A 5,934-nucleotide genomic window follows, 5' to 3' on the forward strand; every position below is an offset into this window, starting at 1 on the left:
AGGGAGCTCTTCTTAATATTTTGACACCAAAATCATGTCGATACACCTTACCGACTGCGAGTAAAGCCACCCACGCTTTAACTTGACAGACTGTAAGTACAAGTTAATTTACGACCAAACAGTTGAATTTTCAACTGAAATGATGAATCTTCAGTAAAAAAAATGAATTTTTTACAAATTAGTTCAACCTTAAACCAATTAATTGATTTTTCAACAAAAACAAAATTCTCAAAGAAATTTGTATTAGTTAAATTTAAAGACAAGATTTTAATTTTATGCTGCGTCTAGTCGTCCTGCAAAATTCAGAGATACCGAAGAGTAAAATTTTCAATCAAAAAGTTGATTTTTTAACCGAAAAAATTAATTAATTTAATGAATTTTTAATCAAATAGTTGAATTTTTAACTAAAAAAGATTTATTAAAAAAAAATTAACGAATTTTCAACAAAAAAATTTAATTTTCAACCAAAGAGATGAATTTTACACAAAAAATAGACTTTAAAAAAAAGAAAAAAATGAACCAAGAATAGTTGGATTTTTTTGGTTCTACTAATTGTGTTTAAATTGAAGCGAAAAAACGAGAAAAAGGGAAATTTTTTTTGAAAACAAGGAAAAAATTAGACTTTAGAAAACAACGGAAAAGCGTTTATTGACGGCCGGTCCGTACGTTTAGACTCGACCATGTTATAAACATACATAAACGTACGAACTGTCCGAATGTTTAGACTATGTCTTAATTAAAAGTATTCTTATACTAGAATTAAATAGTTTTAACTAGGCATGTAGAAAACCTTTACAAATCCGAACCCGAAACGTTATGGGTAGAGCCTAGTCGAATTTTGGGTTCACAACACGACACGAAACCCCGACCCGAAAACCTGAATTCTCTGAATTCCCTGAATTCCTCCAATTCTCTGACTTCAAGAAATTATCTGACTTCCTTCAATTCCTGAATTCCTTGAATTATTTGAAATCTCTGAATTCCTTAAATTCTCTTAAATTAGGGCATTTCAAGGACTTCAAAATAATACACGAATGCAGAGAATTTAAACGAATGGAAGGAATAAAGATAATTCACAGAATTCAAAGGAATTCAGATAATTCAGGATATTTGATGAATTCAAAATATTTTAAAATAATATACCAAACCAGAGTATTAGTGACTAAACCTGTCTGCTGTTTGCTGCGTAGGTGAGCGTACTAAAACGAGGGACCAACTCAAAAAACAGAGAGGTTCTTTCAGAGTCTTACACGATCAACGCCAGAGAGGTCGTTTTAGAGTTAGAGTGTGTAAGACGTAAAACGATAACTTCAAGAAAGGTTTTTTAAACAAAGAGGTATCAAGTTGTACTTTTTAGTTCCGGTTCGGGTTTTCGGGTCAGTTCGTGAACCCGAAATCCGACCCGAATCAAATTGAGGACGCATTATTCATTGTTCGATTTGTATTTAAAAATAGTGGGTCAGCTAAAGTGTCATGACATGGTCAAGTGGGGGAAATGTCACAGATTGTCACAAGAGGGAAGGGTGAGTCAAAAATCATTGAAAAAAGCGTCGCGTAAAATGAGGGCGCTCCCAAAGAAAGGATATCTTGAAGAAAGGGAAAAAAGAGCGTAAATTAAGTTTGCTTATACCTATAGTAAAAAAGAGAAGAGTTGTCGATTTTGTGAAATAAGCTTAAACATGTGCTACAAAGCAGGTCGCATTAACGTTTAGCTGAAGATCGAGGGACTGAGTCACTCTGCGGGCCACCTCGGTAAGTATAGTCGCGAAAAAGTGCAGTACGCTTCGGGAATGTCGCTGGCATGTCCAGTTTGCCCTCACCATCGTTCCCTTCACCCTTCCAGACCGACAAGAACAACGGTTGTTCGAGGTCTTTTCTCATTCTCCCTTCCCCCTCTCCTCATCCTAGTCCTTTTTTATTCCTTATGCTTCGGGGAACTACCGAATACAAACCAAGGGCGGTCTTCCTCGTTGCTTCCTTCCTTCGCGATCCTCGAGTTATTCGCAGGATTCGCGAACGCGTGATTAGGTATTTCAAGCTTGATCAACGACGAGACGAGGCAAAAATTTTACAACGCATTAGCACCATATCTGGCAACATGTTTAAATTCCAATCTAGAAAACAAGTGTTAATGATATTAACTCACAAATAGTTATGCAGGCATATTTTTTACATCTGCCATGCTATCTGTCATCCGCAGATTTATAGCCAGTTTTACCCTACGGATATTGTGTAAAGTCACACAAAGCCAGGAATCAAGGTCCATCTTATTTTTTTTACCTAATTCCCTTTTTACCCCTTAAATTACAAAAATCCCCTAAAACGCCTAAACTCGAGAATTTCTACACAATTTTTCCCTCTTATACAAGATTTTCTATTCATTTAAAAAAAAATCATAAAAGGAAGTTCAAGACAGCAGGAAAAAAACTGCTGTAGAATATATTGCTTTGCATTTTTTATGATACCCACTTCAAATATTGCCTTAACAATTGATATGATAATTTTGGCAATTTGAAGGACATCGTCAACATTGGAGAAATCGCTAAAGAACTTACTCGAAAACCTAAGCCCAAAATAAAAATGAATTCTGTAGTTGCAAATCAAAAACATCTTTATAGAGAGAGGTAAGATGTTTCAAAGTACAAAATTCTAATTTCAAACACTTCAAGTTACATTTTTAATCAAAAGGATGAATTTTCGCACAAGAATATTACTTTTCTATCAAAAAAGACGAAATTTCAACTAAACTGATCAATATTCAACTAAAAATAAAATTATTTAACAAAGTATTTCAGCTTTTAACTATGCAGTTGAATTTGAAACCCAAAAAGAGTAATTCGCAACTAAAACCGAAATATTTGATATTTTAAGCCAAAAAATTTTAATTTATAAAAAAATGTCAAATTAAATTTCAAAAAAAAGACTTTTCAATAAAATAGTATATTTGTCCACCAAATTGTTAGTATTTTGGAGCAAAAAGACCAATTTTATTTTTTTAAAACAGTTCCATTTTCAAAACTGAAATCTAGTTCAATTTTCAAAAAAAAAACGAACTTTCAACCAAAAAGGTTCATTTTTAACTAAAATAATTAATCTGAAAAAAAATGATTTTCAAGCCAGAAATTCAAATTTCTACAAAATGGTTGCATTTCAACAAAAAAAACATGAATTTGTAACAAAAACATTTAATTTTCACTCTAAAAATATAATTTTCTAACGAAATAGTTCATTTTCAACCAATTAGTTGAATTTATTACCAAACTTGTTGAAGTTCTAATCCAAAAAGACGAATATTCAATAAAAAAGTTGAATTTTTAATAAAAATTACAAAATTTTCAATACAAAAATTCGTTTTCAACAGAATGTTTAATTTTCAACGAAACAGTTGAATTTCCAACCATAAATGATATCTTTTTAACTAAATTGTTCAATTTTCAACAAAATAATTAAATTTGTATTACATTTTCTATAAAAAGAGGTATTTCGATCGAAATTGTCCAATTTCCATCCACAGAGATGAATCTTCAACCAAGAAAGAGTTTTTAGTCAAGGAAGAAAAAAATTTTTAATAAAAATGTTGAATTTTCAAGTTAAAAAGACAAATTTTTAACAAAAAGATTAATTTTCATCCAAAGATATCAATTTACACCTAAAAGGATGAGTCTTCAACCGAAATTGTTGCTTTTTTAGGCCAAATAGAAGAATTTTCTACAAAAACAGATAAATTTGCAACCCGTAAATATGCTTTTTCAACCAATTATTAAAATTTTCCACCAAATAGTTGAATTTTAAGACAGAATGAAACATTTTTTATAAAATAGTTTAACTTAGAGCTAAAAACATACATTTTCAGTCGAATAATAAAAATTTTAACAAAAAAAATTAATTCTCAACCAAAAATGTAATAGTACAATTTTGCACTATCAACTATAAAAGAAATAGTTGAATTTTTATTGGGTTATATTAAATTAATTTAGTTAAAAATTAAGTTTAAACTCCAGAAAAAGGAATGAAGATGTAAATAGGGAAAATATTCTGAAGCTTCAGGTAAATAAATAGGAATTTTAAGTCATTTTTAATACTTCTAAAATATGTAATAAAATACATAAAACAGCGTATCAGAGAAAAGTAGGTCAGTTGTGATTGGAAAGAACCCAAATTTTTGAAATAAAAAAAAATATGCAAGGAAGTAACGTATATTAGTATCCTCTAATAAAATATAATTATTTTGGAGTTAATTGTCATATGGCTCGGTTTTGAATATTAGTCAGCTGCGTATTTAAAAAAATGGTTATCTTTATAATTGTGCACACTGCATTCTTTCCTTAGCTGAAATTACAAAATGTTTTGAACATCTAAGAATTTTCGACTGGTAAAAATAGATTAAAAACAAATAGTCATTCGTCACTTTTATGTTTGTCAAATTATTTTAGTTTAACCTATAAAAAAATACTTTAAACAACTCAGGGTTCCATTCTGAGAATGATCTTCAATTCTGCTCATATATTTTTCAATCTTTGATCTTCTTAACTCATTTTACGACGTATTTTTAAAAGTAGAAAGTGTTAAAGTGTGCTAAAGTAGGAATTTGGTTCAATATTCAAAATATACCCATACGATATATTTTTTTTATAATAAATGAAATCCCCTTTTAACCCCCTTTTCGTAGATTCTTTAGAATTGTCTAGGCCCAGATACATCTAATTGAGAAGAGACAGTGTTCCAGAGAAGTGTTCAAAATGTTCTTTAAAAATACATATATACCATGATTTATCACTTATTGTTGTGAAGCCTTTTTGTGTTCGCAATGTTCAACTTGTTAGAGAAAAGTTACCTTTAAAACTAGAATTATGTTGACTTTTTTTAAAATAGGAGATGGGACTCTTGCGCCTACGCGTTGATTTTATCTTCTGTCATCGTCTAAGACTTTAAGTGTCAGGACTCGAGCGGTATTTTTTTGTTAGCGTTTTCTCCCATCAGCATCTTCACGGGATTAAGAGACAATGAAATCGAACGACTAGAGATGACTTTGAATACAACATCCGACGAAAGAGCTGTCTGGATTTTGTAATCAAAAAAAGAAGTGACAGAAAGACTCTTAAATCGTCTTAATCGTATCAGAATTTTAAAGACCTGTACTTTCGAGTGGATAGATATACATGGCAATTCCTCAGATTCACCGACAGGATGCCGACGGCATGCCGCTTTGAAAATAGGCTCAACTGTCTGTTCATAATAAGAACACAGTAAATGCCAGTTGATCAGTTTTATCCCGAAATTAGATCATAATGATATGTAATGCTTTTATGCAGATTTCGGATTTCTTATTTGATCAGGAAATTGCACATCACAATGGTCCGATTCTCAAGATCAATTTTCTGTCATGAATTTTCATGAGTAGCAATTGTTGAGTGTCAATTCTTATATGCCACATTCAAGTCATGACCGTCCAGATGCACACTGAAATTTCAAAACTGAGCTTGCGAAGAAATATTCCACATTCCTGAGTAAAAATGCTTCGACTTGAGTTTGACTTGGTTATGTCTTGAGTTCGTCTCTAAGGCATTGATGTCTGGCTGCGTCTCAAAACTGAGTCGAGACATAACCCTGCGTCTTACTTGTATAGCCACAACAGGTAAAACGGCGTTTACTTCTCTCAAGTAAACCTGCTTTAATACTAACCTTTTTCGGCTCATAAACGAGATTATAATTGATGGATGAAAAATTTGTAACTATTAAATTAGTTATTTTTCATTAAAAAATTCAGAATCTGTGGGTCTGAACGAGTATAACCCTTAAAATTGTTCTTCAAAAAAAATAAAAATGATAACTTTCTAGAAGGATCTCCTAAACCGTTAGAAATACGTAAAAACACACATTTTCGGAATCATCGTCAAACAAGTACAATGCAAATGAAAATCCGTAAATAAGTTG

At 31.2% G+C, this 5,934-nt stretch overlaps 1 protein-coding gene across 1 annotated transcript in view; it reads right to left on the minus strand.

Annotated features, from left to right (window-relative positions):
• Window positions 1-5,934, minus strand: part of LOC117169623 (myocardin-related transcription factor A-like) — a 189,036-nt gene that overhangs the window by 110,851 nt on the left and 72,251 nt on the right. The gene's annotated exons all lie outside the window — the stretch shown is intronic.

Source organism: Belonocnema kinseyi, chromosome 3 (assembly GCF_010883055.1).
Source record: "Belonocnema kinseyi isolate 2016_QV_RU_SX_M_011 chromosome 3, B_treatae_v1, whole genome shotgun sequence".
In the NCBI taxonomy this organism is placed as follows: domain Eukaryota; kingdom Metazoa; phylum Arthropoda; class Insecta; order Hymenoptera; family Cynipidae; genus Belonocnema; species Belonocnema kinseyi.